The following is a 12411-nucleotide window of genomic DNA, read 5'->3' on the forward strand; positions in this document are numbered from 1 at the left end:
AATCTTAACATAGGAACACAGTAGGTATGAAAAGACATGACACCTCAAAAAAGTCAACAGTCACACACAAAGGATCAGAATCACAGTGAACTAGAGGAGGACCGAATCACTGAGCTGAAGTGGTGATAGAATGAGCAATGAGAATTGATCATTCTCAATGGCATCAGAGAATACTGCCCATCTGAACCTTCTCTCCTCCTCCATCTCCCCTCCCCTCAGCTGCCCCTCCTCCCTCTTCTCCCTCACTCTCTTCTTCTCCCCTCTTTCCTCTACCTCCCACAATTTCTCTCTGGCTTCCACCCTGCTTAGAGGAGCCACTGCTTAGAGGAGATCTTACATGGCACACTGTATTTCTGGAGACAGTATGCAAGCTTCACGGGTCGCACTGCTTTCTGCTGGCTGTCCGGCATCTTCTCTAGCAGTAAAAGCAGCTGGAAGGGGACGCTTCTTTCTTGCTATTCTGCTCCTTTTGGCACCGCTATCCTGTCAAGTAAGAACAACCAGGAGCCTTCCCCCCCACACACTATTCTCCTTGTGAGGTGAGCATTACATCACTTGGAGAAATTTCCATCTCCAGGCTATGCCCTTCCCGGGAATTACATCTGACAGAGGATGGGGTACCTTAGGTAACTAAGGTCAAGAAGGGCCCCATGAGGGTTGTGCAGAGAACCCTCTAGAGAGGGGGAATCAGTCCCACTCCCCCCCAGCTCCATAGTCACATTACAGTGAAAGGTAACATGTATGCTCAAGGGTAGAACAGAGGGATGGATAAACTGTGCACTCAAGTGCAAAACAGGACCAGCAGAGTGGGAACAAGCAGAGGGGGGCAGGGACAGTGTGAAGGAGGGCAAGTCCAGGCAAACTGGTTCCTGTGCATGTATGAAAAGAGAGTAAGGAAGGCTGCTATTGTTTAAAATGAAGGGGGGGGCATAAGAAAGGGAATAAAAGAGGTAAATCTGACCAAAGTATATTAAGTATGGTAAGGCCATAGTGACACCTTTTTGTACAATGAAAATACACTAATAAAAAGGTTGAAATGGCTGGGCACGTGGCTCATGCCTGTAATACTAGCTATTCAGGAGGCTGAGATCTGAGAATCAAGGTTCAAAGCCAGCCCAAGCACAAAAGGACCTGAGACTCAAGAGGGCGGTAGCCTTGAGCTGAAGAGCTCTGAGATAACACCCAGGCCGAGGTCAAGCCCTGTGACCGATGGGGAAAAAAGAGGTTAAAATGAGAAGAAAATAACTCATTATTTATTAATATTTGTCTTGAATATCCAGTTCTTTATAATGTCTTGGAGGTTTTTTTTTCTTTTTCCAGTCCTGGATCTTGATCTCAGGCCCTGGGCACTGTCCTTGGGTTTTCTAAAGACTAACTTTCTACCACTTGAGACACAGTACCACTTCCAGCTTTTTGTGCGTATGGAACCCAGGGCTTCATGCATGCTAGGCAAGCACTCTATCACTAGGCCATGTGCCCAGCATGACTTGAACTTTTAAAGGCCTTTCAGAAATTCCCAGAAAAAGAATCTTTTTCAGAACATTCTGGGCCTACATGTACAGCAAGCAGCAAAAAGTCCAGCCTGAAGCACTCAGGCTGACAAAGATAGGTTCTGGAGAGAAAGGACAACAGAAAAGATAACAATGTATTTGGGCAGTAGTTCATTTACTTATGGGCATCCCTCACTTCTTTATTCAGTGGAGAAAAGGCGACAGGTCAGGGCCAAAGAGAAAGACTGCTGAAATTTGTCTATGCATACACACACTGGTCTCAATGACTTTCTGCAGTACTGCTCTAGTCCCAAGTCCCTTTTTATCAAACCAGCGCTGAAAATTAAAGCTGTAGGTTAAAATCCCAACCAATTGGCGGGGTTGTGGAGAAAAAGGAACCCTACTACATTGCTGGTGGGATTATAAACTAGTTCAGCCACTCTGGAAAGCAGTGTAGAGGTTTCTTTTTTGGGGGGGGGGCCAGTTCTGGGCTTGGGCTCAGGGTTTGAGCACTGTCCTTGGACTTTCTCAAGGCTTCAGCTCTACCACTTGAGCCTCAGCACCAATTCTGGCTTTTTTCTATGTATGTGTTACCTAGGAATTGAACTCGGGACTTCGTGCATGCTAGGCAAGCACTCTACCACTAGGCCAAACTCCCGGCCCCATAGAGGTTTCTTAAATAACTGAAAATTGACCTTCCCTACGATCCCACCATACTACTTCTGGGCATTTCTCCTGAACATCATAAGCCAAGATATGATAAGGACACCTGCTTAGCTATGTTTATCTCTACACTATTCACAATAGCCAGGCAATGGAAACAATCCAGATGCCCTACTGCAGATGAATGGATACAGAAAATGTGGCATATATATATACAATGGACTTCTACATAGCCAACAGACAAGATAAAATAATGGCATTCGCAGGGACGTGGATGAATCTAGAGCAAATCATGTTGAGTGAGACAAGTCAAGACCAAAGGGAAAAAAGGCGCATGGTATCCTTAATATGTGGCTATTAGATCCAAACAGTACAAGAACGAGGACTCAATATGTTCATACCCAATGCTATGGACATGGTATTGGAAATATAAACACAACTACATAGACATAAAAACCTATGACTCTATAGACATAATGTTTTATTTCATAAATTAAAATTAGCCTAATTTTGATTATGTTCTAAAACCTAAGTGCCAGTGATTGTCTATAGAGATTCACTCCTTGAATACTCGTTTGTTAAACATGTCATTTGAAATATGATGTAAAAATCAATGTTAATAAATTCTTTAATAAAGAAAATCCCCAACCAAGTGTTTCTAAAGTACCAGCGGCTAGGCATAGGAGGTGTGTCTGCCTTGGCAGACTGAAACAGTAGGAAAGGAGGAAAGGGGGTAGGGGAAGAGAAAAGAAAGGAGCAAATGTCCAGACTCCAACCAGGCCACCTGAACATAGATAACTGAAGATGACACCAAGCATGTGTACATTTCTTAAACACTCCTGCCAGGTCCCAGGGGCTCACAGCTGTCATCCCAGCTTCTTGAGAGGCTGAGACCTGAGAATCATGGTTCACAGTCAATCCCAGGCAGGAAAGTCAGAGATTCTTAGCACCAATGAACTATCAAGAAAGCTAGATAGAGCAGAACCCTTGAGCACGAAAAACACTCAAGGGAAGCACCCAGGCTCTGAGTTCAAGCCCCAAGACAGACAGACAGACAGACAGAGACAGAGAGAGACAGACAGACAGACAGACAGACAGACAGACAGACAAGCAGGTAGGTAGGCAGGCAGGCAGGCAGGCATAGACAGAGACAGAAACAGATATACACACACACACACACACACACACACACACACACACACGCGCGCGCGCGCACACGTGCATGCACCCTTAAGTGATTCTAATTTGTAGCCCAGAATACACAGGGAAGTATTTCCCTATTCTGGCAATTTATGACAGAAAGCTCTAAAAGTCCAGGTCACTATGAAAAAATAAATAAATCCACAATTTTATGACCATGAATAAAAGTCTTACCTCTTCAATATCTTTGTGAAGTCCAGGTTCATACTGAATACCTGAATCAGGGCGTTAAGACAACAAGTATTTCCAATGTTGTGTAAACCAACTGGGCCTGTAAAGGAGCAAGAATATAATGCCAAAGGAAAGATAAAGCATTCAATAAAAATCAGATGTTTTCCTAGAGTCTACTAAGGCCATGAAATGTAAAATTCTCTCTGAGATACAAAGAATTTACTAGGGAACTTTTAAATAATTAGGAGAGAAGATATCAAGAATGAAACTTTGGAATGGTAACTGATGAAATAAGTTTGAATAGCCTATTAGAAAAAAAACAGATGTCACAAAAAGAGTATTATTCACTGAAAAGAAGTAGTAGTACACACATTTATAGAAAGAGAAAATCAAAAAGCAAATACTGGGGCCAGGAGTTTGTCCTAGTGGTAGAGTGCTTGCTTAGCATGCATGAAGTCCTGGGTTCAATTCCTCAGTACCACACATACAGAAAAGATTGGAAGTGGTGCTGTGGCTCAAGTGGTAGAGCTCTAGCCTTGAGGAAGCCCAAGGATAGTGCCCAGGCCCCAAGTTCAAGACCCAGGACTGGCAAAAAAAATTACTGAATGCTTATCTGAGGGATTCGTGGGTCCTCGGGGCTCTGGGACAGGAGAAATGTCAGCCTGTCTGTGTCTAACTCCAGTGGAAGAGTCCCCACCACAGCGATGGGGAGGAAGAACGCCAGGCATCCGCGCTACTCAGGAGGCTGAGATCTGAGGATCAAGGTTCAAAGCCAGCTTGGGCACTAAAAACAGTGAGACTCTTATCTCCAATTAACCTCTAGAAAATAGGAAGGGGGCTGTGGCTCAAGGGTTGGGCGGTAGCCTTGAGCTGAAGAGCTCAGGGACAACGCCCACGCCCAGTGTTTAAGCCCCATATCCCACAAAAAAAAAGAAAAGAAAAGAAAAGAAAGAAAGGAGGGAGAGGAAGGAAAAAACAAACAGGACAGCTCTGAGTGAGGAAGGTTCACCTCCTGCAACATTTCTAGTCAAGTGATGAAAAACCAAAAACAACTTTAGGGGCTATTAGCAAACATGACACACTAGCAACCAATCTCCCAGCCATAAGCTCAGCTGCTCTCAAAGATGAGCCGTTGAAAAGGGGAAGAACGCAAAAAAAAGAAAGAAAAGAAAAAAGAAAAGTAAAAAAGGGAGAATGCGGGTGATCTCAAAATTCCTGTGGAAAAGGCTTTGGTGCCTATCAGAGGAAGACATAAAAATGTGAAAAGCTTAATATGTGGCTATTAGATCCAAGCAGTACAAGAGCGAGGACTCAATATTTGCATATCCAATGCTATGGACACGGTATTGGAAATATAAACACAACTACATAGACATAAAAACTATGACTCTACAGACTCTACAGGATGGCTACTATCTGCCACACATTCATTGAAAGCAATGTCACAGGTTACCTCACCCAGTCCTCCCAACCTGCTAGGCTAGAAACTGCTCGCTCCATTTCAGATGTAGAAATTGAAGTACAGGAGACAAGGACCTACTAATCACAGGCTCTCAGGCTTCGGACTACTGTCAGTGAGAAAAATGTTGCTGCACAGTGAGAAAGAGAGAAATGAGGCTCTCCTGGCCGTGAGGGTAGTTCCAGGGACTGAGATGTTCTCTTAGCTGCACTCTCTTCTTTCTCTCCATGCTGTTGTCTTCTGTCTCGTTAAGTGCTCCTGGGCAATGCTGAGACTCAGCCAGGATTGACTGGCAATTCTTCCTCAGGAACCCAAACACCTTGCCCATTAGTAATCACCCTAAAATCCCCAGGCCAAGGATGCCTGGATGGTGCTCAAGACGCCACAATTTTACCACCAGCAAGGGTTTCCGTGAGCCAGGGACAGAAGAACGTCTGTGAAAAAATATAGCAGAGAGGCAAGGAACAACATCTTTCATTCAGTTCTGATTCCAAACAGATGGTTCTCAGTGAGGGTGGCCCCTGTGAGGAGCTGGAGCACAAAACTCTAAATCTGGAAATACCATCATGCTGGACACCAGCCCTTGGACCCTCACATTTCCATTTGTTCCTGCTCAGAATGAGCTGCCATTTCCTAACACTGAACCACCTCCCCCACCCCTGTATCTCCACTTTCAACATCAGCCATAGGGTCCAGACCAGAGTTATATCCATGTTCCTCACACTCAAACCCTGCCAATCATAAGGGCTGTCTATCACACCAGACAACTGCTGCTGGCAGACTCCTTGCTCTCCACACCATGGGCTGCCTGGAATACACCTACAGACAACCAAGTCCCGATACAGTTCCTGCCTTTGGAAGACATGGAAAGTCACACAACATCTACATACATGCAACCCATGGTATGAAGGCTTTGGACTAACACATGAAAGCCCTACATGTGGCTTTGACATTGTTACTCAGCAAAGACACAGAAAAAGACAATGTAGTAAGGATATACAATGAAATAAACTATTAAGTGACCACAATAATGAATTCCTGTCATCTGTGTCAATGTAGATAATTCTAGATGACATAATATTAAGTGAAATAAGTCAGGTACAGAAAGACAAAAGTTAAAGTATTATTTATACGTAAAAGCTAAAAAGAAAAAATTAATGTCTCCGAAGGACAGAAAAGAGGTTACCAGACACTGGAAAGCTTAGAGGGTGAGGAGTGATTGATTATTAGTGAAGAAAAGGCACTGCTAGGTACAATAACTTCTAACATTCTATAGCATATTTCAAAACATTCTATGGCATATTTCAAAACAGCTAATGTTTCCAGTGCAAAAGAACAATACTTGAGATGATAGAAATGTCAGTTACCCTGACCTGATCACCCACACTGTACAAAATTATTGAAATATTAAACTAGATTCCTTAAAATAAATTCATGTGCAAATTAGAATGTCCAATATGTATTTTAAATGTAGTTGTAAACCACTGTTCCTCTTACAAAGCTCAAACTACAGGACTTTAGCTAATGTAAGAATGCTGGCAGGCACGGGCCGGGAGTTAGGCCTAGTGGTTAAAGTGCTTGCCTAGCATGCATGAAGACCTGGGTTCGATTCCTCGGTACCACATACATAGAAAAAAAAAGCTGGAAGTGGTGCGGAGGCTCAAGTGGTAGAGCTCTATCCTTGAGAAAGTCCAAGGACAGTGCTCAGGCCCTGAGCTCAAGCCCAGGACTGGCAAAAAAAAAAAAGAATCCTGGCAGGCAGCATTGATCAGCAGAAAGCAGGATAATACCACCACGTGTTCAAATGGGATGGCCCGCACCTCAGAGGGGCAAAAGAAAGGTTCAGGCTGGCTGCAAAGGACCTGGAGGAAGGCAACAGATCAAAGGAAGGGAAGTGAAACTGATCTCTCGGAGAGCGGCCCAGAGAGTACAGCTGAAGGATGAGACTGTGCACACATCCACCAAAGAAGAGACTGAGATCTCTGTGACAGGCCCAGAGAATACAGCTGAAGGATGAGACTGTGTACACATCCACCAGAGAAGAGACTGATCTCTCTGTGACAGGCCCTGCCTGAGAATACAGCTGAAGGATGAGACAGTGCACACATCCACCAGAAAAGAGACTGATCTCTCTGTGAGAGGCCCTGAGAATACAGCTGAAGGATGAGACTGTGTACACATCCACCAGAGAGGAGACTGATCTCTCTATGAGAGGCCCTGAGAATACAGCTGAAGGATGAGACTGTGCACACATCCACCAGAGAAGAGACTGATCTCTCTGTGACAGGCCCTGCCTGAGAATACAGCTGAAGGATGAGACTGTGCACACGTCCACCAGAGAAGAGACTGATCTCTCTGTGAGAAGCCCTGAGAATACAGCTGAAGGATGAGACTGTGTACACGTCCACCTGAGAAGAGACTGATCTCTCTGTGAGAGGCCCTGAGAATACAGCTGAAGGATGAGACTGTGCACACGTCCACCAGAGAAGAGACTGATCTCTCTGTGAGAGGCCCTGAGAATACAGCTGAGGGATGAGACTGTGCACACATCCACCAGAGGAGAGACTGATCTCTCTGTGAGAGGCCCTGCCTGAGAATACAGCTGAAGGAGGAGACTGTGTACTTGTCCAGCAGAGAAGAGACTGATCTCTCTGTGACAGGCCCTGAGAATACAGCTGAAGGATGAGACTGTGCAAACGTCCACAGGAGAAGAGACTGATCTCTCTGTGAGAGGCCCTGAGAGTACAGCTGAAGGATGAGACTGTGTACTCATCCACCAGAGAAGAGACTGATCTCTCTGTGAGAGGCCCTGAGAATACAGCTGAAGGATGAGACTGAGCACACATCCACCAGAGAAGAGACTGATCTCTCTGTGAGAGGCCCTGAGAGTACAGCTGAAGGATGAGACTGTGCACACATCCACCAGACAAGAGACTGATCTCTCTGTGACAGGCCCTGCCTGAGAACAGCTGAAGGATGCGACTGTGCACACGTCCACCAGAGAAGAGACTGATCTCTCTGTGAGAGGCCCTGAGAATACAGCTGAAGGATGCGACTGTGCACACATCCACCAGAGAAGAGACTGATCTCTCTGTGAGAAGCCCTGAGAATACAGCTGAAGGATGAGACTGTGTACACGTCCACCAGAGAAGAGACTGATCTCTCTGTGACAGGCCCACAGAGTACAGCTGAAGGATGCGACTGTGCACACATCCACCAGAGAAGAGACTGATCTCTCTGTGAGAGGCCCTGAGAATACAGCTGAAGGATGAGACTGTGTACTCATCCAACAGAGAAGAGACTGATCTCTCTGTGACAGGCCCTGAGAATACAGCTGAAGGATGAGACTGTGCACACATCCACCAGAGAAGAGACTGATCTCTCTGTGAGAGGCCCTGCCTGAGAATACAGCTGAAGGATGAGACTGTGTACTCGTCCACCAGAGAAGAGACTGATCTCTCTGTGAGAGGCCCTGAGAATACAGCTGAAGGATGAGACTGTGCACACGTCCACAGGAGAAGAGACTGATCTCTCTGTGACAGGCCCTGCCTGAGAACAGCTGAAGGATGCGACTGTGCACACGTCCACCAGAGAAGAGACTGATCTCTCTGTGAGAGTCCCACAGAGTACAGCTGAAGGATGAGACTGTGTACTCATCCACCAGAGAAGAGACTGATCTCTCTGTGAGAGGCCCTGAGAATACAGCTGAAGGATGAGACTGTGCACACATCCACCGGAGAAGAGACTGATCTCTCTGTGACTGGCCCTGCCTGAGAATAGAGCTGAAGGATGAGACTGTACACACATCCACCACAGAAGAAACTGATCTCTCTGTGAGAGGCCCTGAGAGTACAGCTGAAGGATGAGACTGTGCACACATCCACCAGAGAAGAGACTGATCTCTCTGTGACAGGCCCTGAGAATACAGCTGAAGGATGAGACTGTGCACACGTCCACCAGAGAAGAGACTGATCTCTCTGTGAGAGGCCCTGAGAATACAGCTGAAGGATGCGACTGTGCACACATCCACCAGAGAAGAGACTGATCTCTCTGTGAGAGGCCCTGAGAATACAGCTGAAGGATGCGACTGTGCACACATCCACCAGAGAAGAGACTGATCTCTCTGTGAGAAGCCCTGAGAATACAACTGAAGGAAGAGACTGTGCACACATCCACCAGAGAGGAGACTGATCTCTCTTGAGAAGCCCTGAGAATACAGCTGAAGGATAAGACTGTGCACACATCCACCAGAGAAGAGACTGATCTCTCTGTGAGAGGCCCTGAGAATACAGCTGAAGGATGAGACTGTGCACACATCCACCAGAGAAGAGACTGATCTCTCTGTGACAGGCCCTGCCTGAGAATACAGCTGAAGGATGAGACTGTGTACTCATCCACCAGAGAAGAGACTGATCTCTCTGTGACAGGCCCTGAGAATACAGCTGAAGGATGCGACTGTGCACACGTCCACCAGAGAGGAGACTGATCTCTCTTGAGAAGCCCTGAGAATACAGCTGAAGGATAAGACTGTGCATACATCCACCAGAGAAGAGACTGATCTCTCTGTGACAGGCCCTGCCTGAGAATACAGCTGAAGGATGAGACTGTGTACTCGTCCACCAGAGAAGAGACTGATCTCTCTGTGAGAGGCCCTGAGAATACAGCTGAAGGATGAGACTGTGCACACGTCCACAGGAGAAGAGACTGATCTCTCTGTGACAGGCCCTGCCTGAGAATACAGCTGAAGGATGCGACTGTGCACACGTCCACCAGAGAAGAGACTGATCTCTCTGTGAGAGGCCCACAGAGTACAGCTGAAGGATGAGACTGTGCACACATCCACCAGAGAAGAGACTGATCTCTCTGTGAGAGGCCCAGAGAGTACAGCTGAAGGATGCGACTGTGTACACGTCCACCAGAGGAGAGACGGATCTCTCTGTGAGAGGCCCTGAGAATACAGCTGAAGGATGAGACTGTGTACACGTCCACCAGAGAAGAGACTGATCTCTCTGTGAGAGGCCCAGAGAATACAGCTGAAGGATGAGACTGTGTACACATCCACCAGAGAAGAGACTGATCTCTCTCTGACAGGCCCTGCCTGAGAATACAGCTGAAGGATGAGACTGTGCACACGTCCACCAGAGAAGAGACTGATCTCTCTGTGAGAGGCCCTGAGAATACAGCTGAAGGATGAGACTGTGCACACATCCACCACAGAAGAAACTGATCTCTCTGTGAGAGGCCCTGAGAATACAGCTGAAGGATGAGACTGTGTACACGTCCACCAGAGAAGAGACTGATCTCTCTGTGAGAGGCCCAGAGAATACAGCTGAAGGATGAGACTGTGTACACATCGACCAGAGAAGAGACTGATCTCTCTCTGACAGGCCCTGCCTGAGAATACAGCTGAAGGATGAGACTGTGCACACGTCCACCAGAGAAGAGACTGATCTCTCTGTGAGAGGCCCTGAGAATACAGCTGAAGGATGAGACTGTGCACACATCCACCACAGAAGAAACTGATCTCTCTGTGAGAGGCCCTGAGAATACAGCTGAAGGATGAGACTGTGCACACATCCACCAGAGAAGAGACTGATCTCTCTGTGAGAAGCCCTGAGAATACAGCTGAAGGATGAGACTGTGTACACGTCCACCAGAGAAGAGACTGATCTCTCTGTGAGAGGCCTTGAGAATACAACTGAAGGATGAGACTATGTATATGTCCACCAGAGAAGAGACTGATCTCTCTGTGAGAGGCCCTGAGAATACAGCTGAAGGATGAGACTGTGCACACGTCCACCAGAGAAGAGACTGATCTCTCTGTGAGAGGCCCTGAGAATACAGCTGAAGGATGAGACTGTGCACACGTCCACCAGAGACTGATCTCTCTGTGAGAGGCCCTGAGAATACAGCTGAAGGATGCGACTGTGCACACATCCACCAGAGAAGAGACTGATCTCTCTGTGAGAAGCCCTGAGAATACAACTGAAGGATGAGACTATGTATACGTCCACCAGAGAAGAGACTGATCTCTCTGTGAGAGGCCCTGAGAATACAGCTGAAGGATGAGACTGTGCACACGTCCACCAGAGAAGAGACTGATCTCTCTGTGAGAGGCCCTGAGAATACAGCTGAAGGATGAGACTGTGCACACATCCACCAGAGAAGAGACTGATCTCTCTGTGACAGGCCCTGCCTGAGAATACGGCTGAAGGATGAGACTGTGCACTCGTCCACCAGAGAAGAGACTGATCTCTCTGTGACAGGCCCTGAGAATACAGCTGAAGGATGCGACTGTGTACACGTCCACCAGAGAAGAGACTGATCTCTCTGTGAGAAGCCCTGAGAATACAGCTGAAGGATGAGACTGTGTACACGTCCACCAGAGGAGAGATTGATCTCTCTGTGAGAGGCCCTGAGAATACAGCTGAAGGATGAGACTGTGCACACGTCCACCAGAGAAGAGACTGATCTCTCTGTGAGAGGCCCTGAGAATACAGCTGAAGGATGAGACTGTGTACATGTCCACCAGAGAAGAAACTATCTCTCTGTGACAGGCCCTGAGAATACAGCTGAAGGATGAGACTGTGTACACGTCCACCAGAGAAGAGACTGATCTCTCTGTGAGAGGCCTTGAAAATACAGCTGAAGGATGAGACTGTGTACACGTCCACCAGAGGAGAGACTGATCTCTCTGTGAGAGGCCCTGAGAATACAGCTTAAGGATGAGACTGTGTACACGTCCACCAGAGGAGAGACTGATCTCTCTGTGAGAGGCCCTGAGAATACAGCTGAAGGATGCGACTGTGCACACGTCCACCAGAGAAGAGACTGATCTCTCTGTGAGAAGCCCTGAGAATACAGCTGAAGGATGAGACTGTGCACACATCCACCAGGGAAGAGACTGATGTCTCTGTGACAGGCCCTGAGAATACAGCTGAAGGATGCGACTGTGCACACGTCCACCAGAGAAGAGACTGATCTCTCTGTGAGAAGCCCTGAGAATACAGCTGAAGGATGAGACTGTGCACACATCCACCAGAGAAGAAACTGATCTCTCTGTGAGAGGCCCTGAGAGTACAGCTGAAGGATGAGACTGTGTACTCATCCACCAGAGAAGAGACTGATCTCTCTGTGAGAAGCCCTGAGAATACAGCTGAAGGATGAGACTGTGCACACGTCCACTAGAGAAGAGACTGATCTCTCTGTGAGAGGCCCTGAGAATACAGCTGAAGGATGAGACTGTGCACACATCCACCAGAGAAGAGACTGATCTCTCTGTGACAGGCCCTGCCTGAGAATACAGCTGAAGGATGAGACTGTGCACACATCCACCAGAGGAAAGACTGATCTCTCTGTGAGAGGCCCTGAGAATACAGCTGAAGGATGAGACTGTGTACACATCCACCAGAGAAGAAACTGATCTCT

General features: G+C 47.1%; 1 long non-coding RNA gene across 4 annotated transcripts in view; it reads right to left on the minus strand.

Moving 5' to 3' along the window:
* Positions 1–419: 419 nt before the first annotated feature.
* The window catches only part of LOC150039533 (uncharacterized), a 29259-nt gene continuing 17267 nt past the window's right edge, over positions 420–12411 (minus strand). For 3 of the 4 annotated variants that reach the window (XR_016534336.1, XR_016534337.1, XR_016534338.1), the window contains 2 exons: positions 3528–3624; positions 420–483 (listed from right to left, as the gene is read on the minus strand). This is a non-coding gene — a long non-coding RNA (uncharacterized LOC150039533). Of the gene's footprint in view, positions 484–3527; positions 3625–4482; positions 5418–12411 lie in introns of those variants that run through there. The other variant, XR_016534339.1, reaches the window with a different exon arrangement.

Source organism: Megascapheus bottae, unplaced genomic scaffold, assembly GCF_031878675.1.
Source record: "Megascapheus bottae isolate mThoBot1 unplaced genomic scaffold, mThoBot2.hap1 HAP1_SCAFFOLD_220, whole genome shotgun sequence".
Taxonomy (NCBI): Eukaryota; Metazoa; Chordata; class Mammalia; order Rodentia; family Geomyidae; genus Megascapheus; species Megascapheus bottae.